General features: G+C 38.0%; 1 protein-coding gene and 1 long non-coding RNA gene across 3 annotated transcripts in view; one reads left to right on the plus strand and one right to left on the minus strand.

Moving 5' to 3' along the window:
• Positions 1 to 20,391, minus strand: part of PLPPR5 (phospholipid phosphatase related 5) — a 286,848-nt gene that overhangs the window by 126,106 nt on the left and 140,351 nt on the right. The window lies entirely within an intron of this gene.
• On the plus strand, positions 5,573 to 8,828 carry LOC311440601. Its single transcript, XR_014695479.1, has 2 exons — positions 5,573 to 5,739; positions 7,583 to 8,828. It is a non-coding gene; the product is annotated as an uncharacterized lncRNA (long non-coding RNA).

Genomic DNA, 20,391 nt, shown 5'->3' on the forward strand with positions numbered 1-20,391 from the left:
ACTGAGGGATCCAGACACCTGGGCACTGCCCCTGTCCACACCCACAGTGGGAGCTGTGAGGGAAAGGAATGGCAGAAAAATTGCTCCAGCAGGAAAAAAAAAAAAAAAAAAAAAAAAAAAAAGCTCTTTTTTTTTTTTTTTTTTTTTTGACTGAGCAGGTTTGATGCAGATTCACAGCTGCATTTCAAAATGCCCTCTGTTGGTGCTGTGGAAAATCCGAACATAGCTCGTTGGTGGCAGCTGACACACGAGCATGCACACATGGCTGAGGAGCCCTCATAGCTAAGGAAGAAGCAATGCAAATCACTGCTGACAGACTTTTTAGAGATCCATTACACTCCAAAGAAAATATATTACTATCTCCTATATCCGAATTCCTGTTTTGCCGTTCAGACACCAGGATCAGAAGTGAACCTGACTGTCAGCATCACTCTCTGTGTGCCAGCTGCTGCCACCATCAACAATCAGGAGCACTGGAGGCCTTGCTGAAATCCCATCCACCCACTTGACACGAGCTTGTGTTTTAGCACCCTGATCCTACTGGTGTAATGCTTCTTTTCATAACCAGCTAGGGCTGAAGCTCTGTGGTCTTCCCTGCATGGGTGGGAGCTCCACAATTTAAACCCTGCTGTTGATTCTACAGTGCATCCTCCTGAGCAACCGTAAGCTCTGGTGCAGGCATCTTTCTGCTCCATTAAAAAAAAAAATAAATATATATGATTATCTAGAATATCTCTTAATTTCCTTCTGGTCCAGCATAACTACAGGCATGTTTGCATAATGGGAGCTTTCTGTAAGATGTGCCGGTATTGTCTCTCTGCTAGACCTCTGCATTTTACCAAAAAATGAGAGGCTAACTAAAAATACTAAGGATGCATTCTCACACCATGAAAATAAATTAAGAGAAATGGAGCAAAGCCTGAAATGATAAAAATTGTGCAGGTGAATACAGAAAGGAGACCGCTGCCTGTGATCCGTTTGCAAGAGCTCAGTGCTCGGCAGAGGGCTCCAGCCCTGCGCACAGGCAGCTGCTCACTGATGCCTGTGCCCAGCAGTGCTGCCAGCAGTCTGCACACAAGATGGAAATTGCAGAGTTTGTTCGGTTCCAGGAAATATAAACCTCTATCTTGAAATTAGGGTTAAAATATTAATTTGCCCAAAAGGAGAATAGTCTTCATATTTTCTGTTCATACCTTTTTCTGAAGATCAAAATTATTCCTAACAGAAAAAATTTATGGCGTGCCTGCACTGAGGAGCTGCAGAGACTGAAATAAAATGGCTCACGTCCTTCTCGATTCTGTGAAACAACCACCACAGAAAAAGCAGACAGCAGAGCAGGAAGCGTGCCTGTGTTCATGTGCCTGTGCACTCTGTATTAGTGACATATCACAACGTGTTCTGCTTGAGTGAACAGAATTAAGTACTTGTTCTCTCTCTTATTAAATACATTCTTAAAAACATGCCTGCATGTCAGTCTCTGCTCCCATCTTCTTTCCCAAGTGCTCTCTAGGCTACAGAACAAACTTCAGTATGGAAGAGCGGTACGTCCTTTTCAGGTCTTGACAATACTACGATGAAGTGTAAATATTTGAAACAGCTATTTAATTGAACCCGACATGAAATTCAAAAGCAATCAGACTGGCCTGATTTTGAGCATGTGCTGGGATTACTCCCTTCACTGCAGTACAGTAGTGCCTGAAGTGTGCCACTGCACGTGGATCAGCTCTTATTCTAAATTAAATACTCTCCACAAGAATTATTCAGAGTCTGTACCTGATCCCATACTGCTTTCAATTCTGTAAGATCTTTCCGCCATTTCTCTACAAGATTGATTGTCCACTTCGTAAAGAAACGTTTTCACTCCTACGAAAATTTAGACTACTTTGCATACTGGATATCTTATGTTATCAATGAGATTTTTGTTCTTCTGTATTTATTGTAAAAAACAACCTTCCCTCCCATTAAAAAAAAAAAAAAATCACTCTCAGAAACACTCCATGTATGACTATTTCCCTAGAGGTTAAGGTTTGCTTTTTTTTTTTTTCTTTTTTTTTTTTTTTTTTTTTCTTTTTTTTTTTTTTTCTTGTTTTGTTTTGTTTTTTTCCTGATGGAGTGGTTATCTAAAACCATGAGATTTTACTCCTCATGACTGTTTGTGGTATGTACGGCAAATTCATTTGTTCACTAAGTAGTAAAAATATTTAGAGGGAAAGAGAAGTGCCCTAATACCCCATGTAATAGAACACTGTACAGCTAGTGCTGTAAAGCACGAACACGTAAACAGTACACACCCCAATCTCACAACTGTAATTGCAGGCAGACTGCAATTCAGAACAGAACAAAAACAGTAGGATTGCTCTTAACAGTCATCTATGCAATGGCTAGTATTATTATCCTTTTTTATTTTAGACTACAAGTAGAAGACAACTACTGTAGCTTTACTTTCTTGCCAAAATAACAAAGCCCAAAAAGGGTAAAATGCAGCCTTGGGATGGGAGTGGAGGTAAGGGAATGGCCCAAGTCTTGGATATTCCTAACCTAGTATAAACAGGGATTCCTCACTCTTTTGCCTGAAAGTTCCATTTATTTCAACAAATCTATTTAAATTAAACAAGATTTGAAACACATCATTCTTAAAATGTGCTTTCCAATCTTCTGACTGATTTTTATTAAATAAAACGGAGAAGTGGAGTAGCCATGAAAGGTGTATATAGAGAGTTATGCACACACAAATGAGTTTTTCAGTGAGTATAGTCATAACAGCTTTTTACAAGGTAGTACATTTAGGACTTAAGACTGTCATATGCTAAAGTGTTTTAGCACTGTTAAAATGAAGAGTATGTAATCTCAATAAAAATATCTATCTTAATAACCCCACCAGCAATTTGAAACACAAAATGTGCATTTTAAAACTCATTTTAGAGCGAAAGACAAGAGGTGTTAAAACACACAGTGCCATATCATGCAGATTTTCCGTTTAGGTTTGCTTTGTTTCTGTGATAACTGGAGTCAAATTTTTCTTTTCCTTTTTAAATAAAAGGAAGCTGTCAGAACCAAGTTAGTCATTTTCAAGGGGTTCATTATCCTATTACTGAGAAAGAAATTTAATAGCTTATTGGATATTTCAGTGCAAACGTAGCTCTGCATTGAAACCTTGCATCATGGAATGCAGGATTTAGTGCCTGTGAGCTTAATGTTAGAGTTCAGTTCAAGTAACTAGCTCTCACTGAGAAAACATAGGCAGCTTAACACCTGGAGGTTTAACACGAGATCTTTCATGGTGAAGTCTATTGGGAACAAAAGTCTCCATCTTGGTGAAAGGAAGAAAACTGTCTCTGCATTGAGCCAAATTTACCAGTTATCATGGTAGAGCAAACACTTGTAGCTGAGCCATGAACTCATTCCTTGTGTGCTTTTGCAACTGGAGTGCAGATAGATCCTTATACCAACACAAGCTTCTGTAACAAGGAGGCCACTATCCCATGAAATATGAGGTTATGAGTTCATATTTCCTATGAGATTAATATATATCTTTTTCCACTACAAACATAATTTGGAATGACGTTAATAGAAGACACGTTCTAAAGACTGCAATTCACAGGTGGTCATAGTTTAGTGCTGTACACGTAAGATGCATTCTTTTCAAAATCCTGACACTCTGCGATGCATTTTCCCTGGCATAGCCTAGAGCATAAAATATATAACAAAGCCTAGGTTCATTCAAATTCAATTATTTAACTGAAATAGCTCCACTAGCAGCTTTCAATTCCACCAAAGATCAGGGAGTTTATCCAGTCCTCCTAAAACCTAAGTCACCTTCTGGAGATTCCTCTTTCACATGCACACACATTCTTTCTCTCTCTCTTGACTATATGGAAATCCTGGGAATTGAGTGCCTAAACTTGGGCAGAATTAATCAGTGCTCAGATGTCTTTGAAGTGTCTTTGAAGAATACAGCGCTAAGGAAGAGTATTGTCATACAAAGTGTGACAGAATGGACAGATCACAGTCCCCACGGGGCATCCAGGAGCAATGCAGCTTATACACTACCCAGCTCATGGGGGAAGTAGCAAAATTGCCCCTATCTTCTTCCTTGAAGGACGTTTAATATGGCTTTACAATGAAACCCTTCTTCCTCATACAGCTTTTTTCATTAAACAGAGATCACTCTATGGCGGGGCTGATAGTATTAAAAAAATAAATCATAGACACTTCATAATGTCTGTTTTTCTTTCCAGACTTTTTGTAAGTGATAAAATGAAGTTACTCTGTCTGCCACCTCTTGTACTTTAACCACAACACATATCCCTGAATACTTCAAACTCCTTCACTTAGTGAGCTCTACAAATTTGCTGAGTTGATAACTTTTTACTTCTGTAATACATAGTTTAGAGAGACTTCAAAATGAAGCACTAAACTGTGTTCCCAAATCCTACTGAAGACAAAAGGAGCTACTCTGAAACACCAGGAAGCAATATTTGGTTCAAATGGTTTTTGCACACAAGTTGATGATGTTCTGAGCAGTTCCTACCAGGAAGATATTTTGAAAGATTCATTAGATCCATTGACTTCAGTCTTATGCTAGTTTCACTGGCTTAAAATAAAAATGAAGGCAGAATCAAGCTATTTCCTGACTCAGAACACAGCTGTTCTCCCTCTGATGGCATAACTAATTCATTTAATAATATTCAAAACATGCTACAGCAGCATATTCTAGCAATTTCCAGTTGTCCATTATTTTTTCCAGTTTCCCATCATAATCAGACTTGACTGAGAGAAAATGGGAGGAAAAATACATGCATTATGCATGTGTACTGCATAATGTCTGATCTATGATGAAATTTCCCATCATTTGCGCAGAGACAGAATAATTTCTCCTGGCTACACCACTCTTGACTTTTTCTTTCTCTTTCTGCTCACAAATATGGGTTTTATAGCAATGATCTGACTTGATATTGTACTGAAATGAGATAAGCCATATTATGGATGGGGAGGATATATAAATGTTATTATAGTAAAATTTGACGATGAATCAAAATTTCAGAATGAATATTAAAAATATATATATTTTAAAAATCTCAGACAACTCTAGACAAAGCTGCTCTGTATGTACTACAAAACAAATACAAACTTTATAGGTGTGCAGCTTAACTTTTTTTCCCCTTGCACTCCTTTTCCAGATTAAAAGGAGTGAACACAGACTCATTTTGTAAGCTGTTTCCTCAGAGAGACAAAGGAGTTCAGGTCCCCATGAAATACCTTAAGTCATGGTTTGACTGAAGTCAGTGGGAGCCATCTCATTAACTTAGCTGGGTCTGGAGTTTTACCTTGTGTACAATACTAACTGAAGATGCAAGGGGAAAGCATTTCTTTCAGGCATCTCAGTGAAACCTCTGCCATCTCAATGAAGATGACATAATGTAACTAGTCAAAGGACCAAAGCCAAAACACATGGGTACATAAGCTTCATTTTTGCTTTCCTGGGGCCATTTAGCCATGGAAGTTGTAACACAGTCGAGCAAGACCAGCTGGGAGCCAAGATGAGACAGACTCAGCAGAGAGCACAGCTGAGCACTAATCACCATTTCCACATACACCCTGCTGAGCACTTGTGCAGAGCAAGTGCTTGGGTTTTTCTCCCATCAATAACTCTCTCACAAACCTGCAAAAGGCAAACAGCACTGCACGGGAGGCAGCTCAATATAATTTGAAGGTATTGATGTTACCAGGTATAAATGAGTAAGTAATACAATCTGCTGCATTTTAATTGCAGGTGAGGGTTCATTGGAGGAAAGAGCTCAGCATGACTCTCCCATCCAAGGTTAAGCACTCAGGGTTGGAAGTGAGGACAAATGATTTCTGCTGTTTTTCAACCATTCTTATAGGGCAACTATTGAGGGGAATTATGTTGTCTGGCTATGCTGATTATTGTAAAATCCATTCTAGATAAAGCTGGCATTAAAGTAGCATTTCCTTATCAAGAGGTTGAGTAGGTTATTTGAAGGAAGTGGGAGAAGGTAGGGGTGAGAAACAGCTATGAATAATTCCTTTTAATTTTTGCATTTAATGCAAAATTAATGCATGTCACATTATATGAGATGTGGCAAAATTCTGCATGTTTCTGCTCTGTATCTACATGTAATTGCAACTCTTCTCTTAAGAAGAGTAGGAAATCACTCAAAAATGCCCTCTCCTTTCATTTTTCTACAACGTAACCTACTAACTTTAGATTTTGTGGTAGCAGGAGCAATCTGAAAACCTATGCAATTTGCATCTAAAGAGCTATGTGGGGATTCTTCTCTCTTCCTATACGAAGGAATATATAGGAACATCCATCCTATACGGATGTTCTTCTTGAGACACAGAAGTAGCAAAAAATTGCTTTACTGCTGTTTTGTGACAGTGAGACTTTAAAAGGTTTGATGGAGCAAGCAGTAAACCTCTTGTTATCACACTTGATTCTAAAAATTCTTGGGATAGTAGAAGATCACCATAGTACCTCTGGGAAGAAGGCTCAGTCTGTAATAGAGAGTCTGTAATCAGTATAGGGAGGGAAATGTTGTTAGTATTTGTTACAGGTCTCCAACCCCTTCAGAAGTTCCTGAAAGATTCTAACTCCTATCAGCCTTGTTAGAAATTGTATGCACTCAGCATCTTAAAAGATTAGAGTTACAACAACAAGATACTTCCTTCTGATAATCTCACAGTACTGAATTTAATTATGGGTTAATTGAATTATTGAATTATTGTTTATATAACCCTTGTATCATCTCCTGAGACTAAATAGGACATTGTGCCATTTAAAATAAATAAATAAATCAGCATGGAGAACTTACGATAGATCTAAAAAACCATCATGGGACAAAGTTAAGGAAAGAAACAACGAAGTTTTATACACTGTGCCAATGACACCCTCCTGCTTTTTGAGGCATGTTCTGTTGGTTTTATGGTCACATTTTTCTGAGTTTCAGAACTAGTTCCTCTTCAACTACTCTTGGAAACAGTTGCACAAACAAGTGGGAAAACTGAGTCACTGGAGAAAAAAGATGACTGCACACAAAGAATTCTCAAATGTACAAATTAAGCACACTAAAAAAATCAACAAACTTTCTATAATCTTCTGTGTAGAGATATTACTTCCTAAAACAGATTATGAAAATATTCTAGGCAAGAAATACGATTACTTAGTTGAGAATGCCTATGAAAACAAAGTATTGTTTGGTGCAAGGAGAGGTAAATGTTGATCCTTTGTACCTGTCAATGTCTCTCACCACGTCTTTGATGACTTACACCAGATATCCATTACATACATTCTAAATGAAAAGCTAGGTCAACAGACTGGAAAAAGAGTACTTAGGTGTCAGTTCCTAATATTGATAGCAATACAGAGAAGAACATTTTAAATGTATTTTCCCAAACACTTGAAAACAATCAAACTGGATGGTATGAACTGGATAAGAAGAAAGTATATCTGAATATCTGACAAATTTAGCTAGGCAAGCAACTAGGGAAGCAGGACACTGTTGATCTGGGTGTAATTCCATCTCCTTGTAGAAACTGGATGTTTTTTTCTGCCAAACAGACACTGCTTTCTCCTTGGCTCCTTGTCTTTGGCTGAAGTGGTGTCTGACCCACCTGCACTGCAAGTATACTACTGACTACAGCATCTACACACTGCTATCCTGGATTCTATCAGGTGGTCACAGATCAACAAATACTTTGCCACAGACCACAGCAGAGTTACTAGGAGAAGAGAAGTGAGAAGCTTCTTGTCTACATCTACAGTCAGTTTTCTGAAAAGCTCGAAGCAAAGAAACTGAGAAGGAAAGAGACAGAAGAACAGAACAGGATGGGACGGGACAGGCCAGGACAGGATGGGACAGGCTCAGCTTCCCTACCTTGGACAGCTCCCCAGTGCCACTTCTGCAGGCAAAACAGGAAAACGGTGCCACACTGTTGACGATGACCAGTACAGGTAATAATTAGAGGGGTTCGATGAGCACAGAGAACAGACACAAATGAAGAGAAAGGTGTCGTATTGCTCCTCACTTCAGAGCTGAGTCACCTGGATTCTGCTTACTGCCTCAATTAACTAGTTGCTGTAAGCAAGGCTTACTGGCCACAATACCCAGGAGAAAGCATGACAAGAAAAAGCAAAGAAATGGAGCACTGTGAAGAAAGGAGCTTGGAAATACACATGGTGAAGGTAAATAAAAGAGGGTGAGAAGATTAAAATGGAAGAGTGAAAATGCAGGATGAGAAAAAAGGATGAGGGAGGACAGGGAAGAAAAAAAGAAAAAAAAAAAAAAAAAACAACAAAACACAACCTAGGTAGGGGGAGTGAACAAAACATGAAGGCAGAAGAAAAGAAAGACAACACGTAGAAAAAGGGAGTGATAGAACTGGGACAATTAAGTAGCAAGAACAATGGACCAGTGATACAAAAGAGAGATCAACAGAAGACGTGCAAGCATGTGGAGAGCATAAAATAAAGGGAAACATACAGAAAAGTGTAGCAAGAAAAGGACACATGCTGTAGTGACACCTGCTTCCAAGGCTTCACATCCATTTTAAGTACCTTCTTCAAATTTCCAAACCTTACATCTATCTCCCAAGACATATCAATATTCACTGGTTCAGCAATGGATCCATTAACAAATTAATATATACACTTTGATCCCTGTGAAGGTGCTATTACCTTCCATCCTCTTAAGAGCGGTCATAATCTTGACACCACTGATTAAAAATGTAGCATTTTAACCTGGTTTAATTATGATGATAGGTGCTGTTATTGCTCTAAATTTTGCTTTTGCACCATAAATAAACTTGCTGATCATATTTAAAAGTCATAAACATTTTCCATCTGGTATCCAAGATAGTGATATGTTCATCAGCATATTCATCAAGTGGCATGCATGTAAATGAAAGTTTTGTTGATTTTTTGTTGATTGCTTGCCTTACTTCTTCTACAGAGAAATTCTTAATCCTTAGGATCTTCTAATAGTAGGTCAGACTATCTGAACTTAATTCCAATTGGAATGAAGGGAAACAGTCCCACACTCTTATTTAATTGTTATCAATTAAATGTAAAATTTTACATAAAAATGGTAATCTTTTCTGTAGCCAAAGGGGTGTATTAGATGCAGAAAAAAATATACAAATAAATTATTGCCATTAGAGAATTATATGAGCCCATTCAAAAAACAGTAAAATGAAGTATCAAGCAGTAATAAAAATATCGACTCCTTCGTATATTTCCCCTCTTTTTAGGCATGTAATTTTTCATTGGTCACAGTTCCCTATTTGTCATTAGAATCTGCATCTGGAAAGCATTCTGCCAGGGCAGGAAGGCAAATAATAGTAATGAAAAATTCATGAAAATTGCATTCTACCAAATAAGTGCTGATATTGATGTTCTGTTATCAGAGTCCTTTAAATCCCAAACAAATAAATCCCTCCATCAACATAAATGGACTCTTGGGGAAGATAAAGCAAACTTCACTATTGTATATTTGAATTAATTTGGAATTAAGAAAATACTTGTAAAGCCTTTGCTTCTTTCAAAATCCAACAGTTTGCTTTTTCATTTTATATAGATTAAATATATAAACAATTATATTTCAGTGAAGTTGAAGAGTAATGCTGAAAATTCTGCAGGGTGATATCCATTTGTCCATGGTGGGAATGGAGATTTTTACATTTCTGATACCTAATTAAGATGCACACTAATTTGAGGTCCCAGTATTTAAAATGTTGTGAGATTTTTTAAGTAATATGTCACAGAAGGAATGGCCTGCTTTTCATGGATTTACAAGTTTTCAGATGAAATAAGTTTTGTAGCTCAATAACACTTTTTACCAAAGCAAACCACTAAGGGCTCTATCAATCTACAATGATCTGTTGCATCAGGCAATGCACAGTTCCTTGCTTCACAGTAAAATGACAGCTGACTTGGACAGTCTATCCATGGCAGCCATTTGCTTATTTTCTTTCATATTTTTCAATAGTAGCTTCTAACCTGTTGTAGATTCTGGCAATGGCCACTGAAATGTGCTGGGCTGCATGGCATCCTACCTTCCAAATCAATTCAGATGAACTTGCCCATGTATCTATCCTCCTCACACAGCTAATGTTTGGTAAAATGGGTACACCTTACACTTCCTTATGATAGAACTCCTTGATACCAAAAGACATCAGGTCCAAGTTCCAAAATCACTTACTGCATGCAAGCCCTACTAAACTGCATGAGAAATCAGGCAGAAGGGAGTTTACATTCTGCAGGCTGAAGCCTCCAGCAAGCCTGTCAGCTTGGATGAGGCATTCATTCATTCAGATTAATCAAAGCTGTAACCTCCATTTTACTCCCACTACTCACTAGAAATAAAATAATGACTGAGTGGCCTGAAAATAAAGAATTCTTACTGTTTTAAGGGGCCATTCACGTGGAATAATTGAATTTATTCTAGAAATTCACTGCAGGACAAGAGTCTGGTAACAGAAAGCAACAGAAACAGAATCAGCAACATCTCTATCACACATCTGTTTCTTTCAGGCACCTGTCTGCACTTTCAATCTGGATGTGTTTGTTGTCACACTATAGAACATTCCTGTATGTAGACATTGCTCTTATTTGCAACTTATTTGTGTATATCTATGATCAATTTAAGTTCCATTCTAGATCTGGTGGGAATAGAATTAAGGCTTCTTGATTTTTCATCTGTTCCCATTTGGATACAGATATACAGATGGCTGGAAAGCCTCCTCTAAGCCACGATTCAAATATCTAAGTTAGAAAAGATTTTTTTTTCTGAGATTTTTGAGGATATAGAGACATTTTGAGCTATTCTACCTGGTGAAGAAAGTGAGTCAAAGTGATTTAATTTAGCACTAAGTTTATTAGACTACAGAGAACTTGGGAAAATTGATTTATTCCAAGTTGCTGGGGCACTATGATATTCAAACTGCTAAACTTCAGCTATGAAGCGAACGAAGTATAAATTTAAATCCAATCTGAATGACTAAGTCATTGATGAATTTATGGATAAAACATTAATTGAAAGGACTATAATACACACAGATCTGGATCTTGAGAAAAAGGTGGAAAACATCAGTTTGTGTTATTGAATTATTAAAGTACAATGACAATTTACAAAATTATTGAAGTTATCAAAGTTGAATTATTTAAAACTATTGAGAGACTTTGTCTTGAAAAACTTTTCTAACTTCAGAACAGGAATATTTTTTTTCATCATAATCAGAGATCTGTTGATCAGAGGTCAACAGAAGAAAAAACAAAACAAAACAAAAAAAACCCCTGCAAATACATTCACTTATCTAGCCAGGCTACAGGCAGACACCAATATACAGTATATGAGCTGCACAAACAAAACAAATTATTGTGGGTTTATATTACAGAAATGCACATAATTATTTATAACTATGCAAGTACCACACTGTAGGGAGACTAGTAGAGCCAGTAGATGTCTCATAATTCATTTAATTCTGCATTGGGTAAGGTTTTTTCTCTTACAGTTCAAATATGAGATGCAAAAGGCGATGACTTTGACCTGTGTGGTTTTTTTCCTGCAAATATGTAATACAGCAATTCTTCTGGCAGTATGTATCTGTGCCTATGTCTGCATTTATATAGTATTGGCCATCTATACAAATTAAATAGTTTGGTATCTTTCCAGAAAGAATAGAGCATAACATCAGCAGAATCTGACTTCAATACTTCCACTTGGGCAAAGGTTACAACTCATTGAAATGATGCAGGCCCTATATAATCAATGCAGATGTTATGTTTGGTATATACACCTACAAAATTTATGAGAAAGGCTAACTTCTCTCAAGTCATATGAGCAAAGCCTTTTCCCTCATTTGGGCTTTCTTGCAGTTCTCTGATCATACAGAAGCCATCAGGATGTCAGGCTTCTGTCTGGAGACATGTCAGTAGGTGGAGGGATGACTGCAGAGATATATTGCCAGCAGGAAAACTCTCCACTGGCCAGCCCACAAGAAAGAGGGGCAGGCATAAGTCTGCAGAATTTATGGCTTTTTGGTCACCTCAAGTGCTTGGCACTACTGAATGCTTCCACAGGGAACTGATGCAGGCAACAAAGTAGAGGTGCACTTCAGACTACTTCACCTTACATTAGATAACACTTTCAGCCATAATCTTCCCAGATTTTATATGTAGCCATTTTCTTTCTAGACTTTGTCAAATTCAGGAACAACCACCCAACCAACCACCAAGCTAAATGGATGAATGTGAAGCTAAAATCATTCATTAAGTCACCAGATATGTCTAACTCTCTGCTCTTCATTTCTTTTTACCCTACCATTGGTGTTTACTGGAGCAGCTATACAGAACAAGAACTTACTGCCATGCTGTGAACTGCACACAGTTCAAGCAGATACACAGCCTCAACTTCTGCTTTGCCCTGTTGCAAAATCATCCTATCTTTCACAAACCTAACGAGCTGTTAGGTCACTGGGGACTGGATCTGGGACCATCAGCAATAACTGCCTACTCCCAAATGCTATCTGAAAAATCAGCAGATTTTTGTAGATATGTATTAAAGGACAGACTGAATTTTGATGCAGAATTGACAACTTAGAAATTATACATCCTAATATGCAATGATCCCAAGCATGTACAAAAATATCTATTTATCAAAGCAGTCTATTTACTTGGAGGAGCTAAGTATTTGAATGTATTTTGAAAAACAAGTTATTGAATGAGTATAATCATAGAAAATGACACCTATTTAACTCTCAAGCACATATTGTACAGGCACACCTGTAAGCAGAATATGGCCTACATCACTCAGGTAACAAACAAGCATATCGATTTTTTGTGTGTTACACCTAATTATTGCAATCTCCAAATCTCAGTGAAAAAGTCGTAATGGTTTGAATGTGTTCAGGATATTCCAGCCAGAGAAAATGAAGAATTGCACCAAGGCAAGTCACCACCTTACATGATGCATATCTTCTCATTATTGTTGTTATCATTACTTATGATAATTTCCCTTCAGTTATTAAGCTAATTCATTTGGTCTGTGTTTTATTAGCTTTTGGAACAAGAAGAAATGGAAGTGTGGTCCAGTGGTGTAAGAGACTGGCAAGACTCAGAAGATACCAGGGCAGTTTCACTTCAGACAAGTTACCGTGACACAGCTTACAAAATCTGATTGTGTAACTATGTTGAGGAAAATAGGACTTTTTTCCTTCATGAGCTTTAAAGACAGTTGTATTTTGTACTGGCACAAAGTAAGTCTCATAACTGAAATACTGTATTCCTATTCTCCAAATAAGAAGCCATAAAGAGAAATCTTCTGTCAAGATCGGTGAATCCATATTGAACTCTTACCAGCCTAGCTAGGCCAGGTATGTCCAATAAAATGAGGTATTTCAGCAAAATTAAGGCTTTTAAAGGTCAGTCTTTCATATTTCATTTCCTCAGTAACAAAATAGGAATATTTTATGGTTAAATATAATAAATTATGAGGTGTTTATTTCCATGATAAGCTAAAACAGTATTTTAAATGAATAATCATAATAATCTTGATACTGAACATGAAGCATCAGAGTTCTCTGCTCAACTAAAATGGAAAGCAAGCTCAGTGAAGTTGCTGCTAAAGTCTTTCACTTCCAGTTGACTTCAGCAGGCTGAGAGTAATTGCTATGTTGCAGAGAATTTCAGCTGTTATGCAATTCAACATTTTCAACCGATTCAACAATTATTGTAACTGTTTAGTATTTCCACTGTAATCACATTTGGGGTAAGAATAAACTGTATATATGGTATGTGCTTGTGTGCTTCCCTGCATAAGCATAATTCTACAAGGGCAAGTTTATACATGGAAATAGAGAGCAAAGCTTGATATTAGTCTGCCCACAGAGGGGAGTGGGCCATGTTCAGGTCAGCAAAAGGGCATTTTGACTTCAAAAAAATGCCAAAGCCAAATTCCTGGAGCTAGATTACAGGTTCCACTAGAACCTGTTTAACTCGAACAATGTCAGCCAGATGTTCTTCAGAACTGCCTTAGAACCACTGCATTTGAACTTGAATAATTTTGAATGCATATCAACCACTCCATTTTTTGTCCTCTACAAATGTAAAATACTATTTTTTATTAGAACAGTAGTAGAAACTAATTTCTAACTACCCAGTGATATTTTGGTAACTATATGCAACTGCCCTTTTATTTAAAGCCTTATTTGTTGCTTTTTACCTAAAATCTTTGAAATAATAGAGTAATAAATAATATGAATAATAGGGGGAAATAAAAAGAGAAAAAAGAGCATAATTATATCATTTCAGATACCAAAATATCAGTAGTCAATGACATAGCAGGCAGCCATACCTACGTCTTGAAAAACATTCCTTTTGGTTTCAAAGGGAGTAGCAGCTGTATTAGAAAAATCAAACTGGCAGAAAAAAAAATGGGTTTATGTTGTTTGGAATAGCTGGTACAAGTGTGTAACACTCCTACTCAGGATTTACATGTATACTCTGAATCCCAGCAATGTATTTCTTTCAGAAGTGCAGAAGTTTCTACAGGCAATGAACTTGTCACACAGAGCAAAATTCTTTGATGTAAAGAGAATGTTTAATTGGCTGCATTAGGCCTGCATTCATTGGTAATGGATAGAAACCAGAACATATTCAAATAACTGTGTGCACAACCGTGGTTCATAAGACTACACCTACTGCACATGGGAAGTAGTGTGCTAAATGCATGCTCCTGGGAAGCACTGCAGCTCCTGAATGTGTGCAGACAGATGATAGAATATATGTTCAGTAGACTCTATCATACCACAACAGGATTACAATTTGCAAAAATTGTAATTTTGTCATTGGAAAAAGATTGACCACTATAGCTTTAACTGTTTGGTGATCCAGCAACAGTTCGGTCTTTCTGCCACTATCACGTAATGTTCTGTGCTCAAAACTATCCAGAATACCGGGGTATGTCTAAGAAGCATGCCTATTCAGCATAACTCTGCTCTGACAGCACTATATAATCATTGGTAGACATAATTTTGTAACATCAAGTGCAAAATCCTCAGTTATTTTCACTAATAATAATGCAAAATGTATAGTTACATCTTTATATATTACAATGAATAATTACTCAATTACATTCCCTTTTCTATGATGAACACCTGTCGACTACTCGTGTCTACATTCCCCTGATGTTAACAAACTTCCACATGAAATTCAGTGATGGCTGATTTCAGCACCTTTCTAAGCATAACCACAATGGGGCTGAAAGCCACCTGACAGCTCTTCAGTCTCATATTACATTACCAAGATACAGAATGATGGTACAGGCTTTTATTTTTGCCCAAGTGTTCACTTCATAAAGAATGTTCTCTCCCTGAATATTCAACTAGTTTTTATAAGCTTGCAATTTCTACTCAACTTATTCATAGAGCAAGTTTTTCACTTTCTGCTGTATAACATGATAGACGGATTCCTGTGCAGTGTTATTTCCGCATAACATTTATTGATAATGAGTTTCTCTGCAGATTGATGTTGTAGAATATTTTCATGGAAAATGTTACACAAATTAAAAAGAAAAGATGCATTTCATGGTTTTCCTTTATTATTTCTCTGGTAGAGTCTTCTGGTTCTATATAGTATCAATAGTTAATGTTAATACATACTGAGTGCTACTGTGAAATTGCAGCCATTTTTAGCTGACATACTTTCATTCAATTATCACTTTGCATCTAAGCCTTAAGACCTCATATGTATATAAAAACATATTTATAGCATGCATACATGTAAGATAGATTTTTATGACTTGGGTTTAATAAGTAACTGAAAATGAGTATTTAATGGTGGAGGACAGGAGTTTTCTTCAGTGCTGAGGCCACCTGATTTATGCCCTTGACAACCAACAGCACTTTAATTACAGCCTTTCAAAATAAATGACGTTCTCATAGGAAAATTAAAATTGGACTTTGATATTGCAAAAATCAAATATTCTTGTCTCTTGTGAACTTGGAACACCTAAGAACGCTCTGGAAATAAATATTTCAGTGTTCTAGACACTTTTCCTGTTACCTCCTATGAATAAGTCACAATCTTGTTTATACCATTCACTTGCTACATTTTCTTCTCCAAGGCATGCATGCATCTTGTTCGCAGAATTTGAAGCATACATTTTTCATTAACATCTACTGTAATGTTGTGTTTATGCATACTACTTCAAGAAAAACATTTTTGAGAAGGATGTTACTTAAGTTGGAAAAACATGACAGGAAATGGCAAAACTAAGGTTACATACAAATATATATAGAGGTCAGGACAGGCTGGATTAATATCAGCAGGCTACAGTAGCAGTAATCCTCAAAATGTCAAATGTATATCAGCACCTTACTGACATATTATTTCATAGATCTGTAGGACAACAAGGATTGCTGCTGGAACCTCTGCATTTCCATTTAGACCTGTGGGTACTATTGTTAATTGCATCGTTGCAGTCTCCCACTTGACCTCTGCCTCAGCTCATGCACCAAATGGCTGATGTTTAATTAGCTGATTATAAGCAACTTGCCCAGGGTCAAGCAAAATATCTGTGGCAGAAGGTCACTGCATAAAAATAGAGATCTGTGCTTTATTGATATATAAACAAAATTGCTTTTAAGAACCACTGGTACCTCAGAAGCCGGCTAGGATTTTCACATTCTGTCTTTTTCATACCATCAGGGCCTATAACAAGATCCTAAAGCCAGATATACACGGGTAACCAAGCATTATTCTAATGCTATTGTCAGCATTAGAATAAAAGCATATTGGACATGTTGTACATAAACTCATTTTCCCATATTCTGCAACAGCCAGCCAGAAGGCAGCTTCACTAAAAGCCACATAACTGCTCAGCCCACTGCTAAATCTGACACAAGGGGAAGCAGATCATACAAACCACAGTTCAGTATTATTTTCCACAGCCACACAGCTTCTAAACCAAAACTGGCCCAAGGCCAGAAAGCATAGGCACTTATGTATGCAAAATGCTATATAGATGTGTTCATAGGTGGTATTTAAAGTGGTAGATTCAGAAAAATAATCCTAGCATGACTCATGCAAAACATAGAAAATTCATTTTCTAGACCAAACACCACAGTGTAAAAGGCAGCACAGAAGACAGAAATCCTTCAGTCATCTGCTACTTCAGAGCTGTGACCTATATCTAGTAGTCAAAGAAAAGACTTTAGAAAACAGAGCTTTACAGCAACAGGAGATTATTAAGCTTGGTAGAGAAACAATTGCTTGATGCAATTATAAATCAAAGTAGAATTTAACTCTCCCATCTGCACTGTGGATCTTTTGTATATTTTGAAGTTGTTCCACTACGGATCTGCCAGTGCTGTCACATGCCACCATCTATCCAAGACTGCTCTGTGCTGCACACATCAGAGCTACAGATGGGTCAAAGAGGAAGACTTTGCCCTATTATGAAAAAATAAAATAAAATAAAATAAGGAAAGAATAATCTTGCACTTGCTAGAAGCTAGTGCAAATGCTAATAATTAAAGGAATGCCCTTGCTATCATTCAGCTATCCACCTCTGTTATATCCTCCTATCATTTTTCCTTTCCATCACATTTACCAGGTGTATATGCAGGATACTTTGTTAGGATGCTAGAAAAGATACTGCTTTTTTGTCTCACATGGATCTTGACCTGGGAGCCACCACTTTGTATCTTCCAAGTAACAGACTGTATTAAAGCAGTTGCACCAAAGATTAGAAAGCAGATTGATGAAGTATTTTTTAAAAATTATCTGTCACGACCGCAACAATCATTGAAATGAATGACTGTAAAATGAGCAATATGTTCTCTCCCTTACACAGGGCAGATTTACTTATGGAGTAATACGTGAATTCAGTCCACACAGCAAATTCCCCCAACCAGACATTTTCCTGAGGGACTGGAAATACACACACATGCACACTGGTGCATTTCTGAATTCTGATATGGCATGCAAAGCAGAACAAAAATCATCTGTCAGCTCCTCAGAGCAGAGCCCAGTTCCCATATGCCACTCTTTCTCCAGAAGAGGATTACTGTTTTAATGTGATGAGCTCACATCATCTATTCCATGCTCACTGGGCAAAACAAAACAAAACCATGTAATCTATCCATATAGTAAGAAAGCGTTAATCCTGGTCCATGCACAAAGCCCCAGAAATGGCCTTTCTGTAGAGAAATGGTATGGCAGCCAGGAGAAAGCAGGTTTCCTTGGGCTATCAAGCAACAGTAACTGCAACTGCTGCTCCTGGTGCAGCCTCTGGCTGTACTTGGTGCTACAGAGTGCCCCGTGCCGTTGTCTGGCCAGTGGGGCTGTGCAGCCACGGACCTGCTGGCTCTCAGCCAGTTCTAATCCTTCCCCAAATTGTTTCATCCTGCTTTTGCAAGGGGGTTTATCCAGCGATATAGCACAGGTCTGTTTATGTATTGTGCTTTCTGTTCCTATGGAAGCAGCAAAACCACAGTCATTGCCTGTGCCCAGTGCTTACCAAAGCCTGGGAATACAGGCAGACTTTGCTCCAGAGGGAAGAGAGCACCTGGATAAAGAGGCAAGGACCTGCAGTCTACCTCTATACAGCGCATCTTTGCCAACACGCTAGGTTAAGCTGGAAAATCTTTTCAAATAATGTTTCTATTAACTGTGGCAGCTGCTCTCTGCCTGACAGGTGGAAGGAGCTATGGTCTCTTTCTTCACTTGAAGAAGCTCCATCAACACTTCTTTAGCAAGGATAAGGTTTTGCATCAAGGTGAGCTTTTAAAACTCCACCTGAAATCCCCAGGGGCATGCACAAATAGCCAAGTTTTCTTTTCATCAAAGCAAGTATAAATCTCTCTTCCTAAAATCTTATTCCAGATGAGTCAGAAGAAGCCTATGCTCTAGATCTATGAGTTTTATCATCTAGTTCCCTGACTTCTTTAGTACTTTACATTTTTCCATAAACTCAATTGGTTTTGCTGAAGCAAAGCAGAAACAGCTTTATGTTTTATGCTAACATATTTCAATGACACTTTTCTGTTACAGAGATTGCTTGAAGTTGGTTAAAAAGAGCTGTCAGCATTAGTGCAGATACTACACATAGATCCACATAGACAATATTCATAAGTCATGCATCACCCCACTTTCTTGTAAAACTATCTTGATTGAAATGGACAGGAGGCATTTTCTGAATCTTTTACCACCAACACATTTTTGTTTAGGAGACCATATAGATGAGATGGCCACTTACACAATGGCTTATCCTTGTCCCATGCTGACTATGTTTCCCATCCCCCACCACACAGTCACCCTCTTTAGGAATACACGTGCATTTTTTCCTACAATTGCTTCACTTTGGCCAAATAATATAGAAGCCCCCTCCTAACTCTCTCTACCAGTACATTCACAAAATTGTAAGAAACAAAGCCAGAGAATCAACACAACTCTTCCTGCCCTTACAGCATGCACACAGCTTGCATCCTTCCCACCACACACATATTTCTAGTAAAAATTTGTAGAATAGGGGTTGGCTACTACCTTGTGTTTTACTGTACCTGACTCACAGTTACACTCTAAATTGGCTTTTAGGCACTACTAATTAATAACAGCTTTTTGTCAGCTTCAGAAGTTAAATCACTGTGTGAGCTTCTCAGTTTGTTCTGCCCACGAAGCACCCTAACCCTCTTACTCTGTTGCAGAGTGAAGCAATCTGTGTGTGAAATGGAGGTAAGCAAAACACTCTTCAGTCATTTTTAATGGTTTGTGCTCGTGATTTCCAAGCCAGACTCATGACCTCAGAACAACCGAGGCTGATACAGTAAATGCAACTCTAAATGGCTATCACTTATTAACCCCTATTCCCATAAAAACTGGGAAATAATTTGGCAGTAGCAAAATCTTTCTACAGCTCCTCAACTTTTGCTCTTTTACTTGGAGTAACCCAAAAGCAAGGTTAGCAAAAATGGAGGGTTTTTGATTTTGTTGTTATTTTTGGGCTTTTTCACGTAAAGGCTAGACCTTTGTGGGGTAGGAACCACAAGCAGACACCCACCCACCCAAATAATTTCCTGGAATTTGGCTCTGACAGCCAAGTACAGACCTCCTCTGCTCACAGCTCCTCCACTCCCAGCAACCCTCCTGGCCACCCCTGCTGCCTGGAACCCCCCTGCACTGTCCCCCATTCCCAGGGTACCAGTGAGCCCCTGTCCCCCCAGGTGAGCAGAAGCCGCAGAAATCCTTCCAGACAGGGTTAGAACTAGACCACGTGTTGGTATGGCAGCACTAACAACCTGCTGGAGCTCTGGAAAGTCTTTTTCAATGATCTGGAGTCAGGCTGCAGATTTGCCTTCCACACCTGCCTGCAG

Source organism: Aythya ferina, assembly GCF_964211825.1.
Source record: "Aythya ferina genome assembly, chromosome: 8".
Taxonomy (NCBI): Eukaryota; Metazoa; Chordata; class Aves; order Anseriformes; family Anatidae; genus Aythya; species Aythya ferina.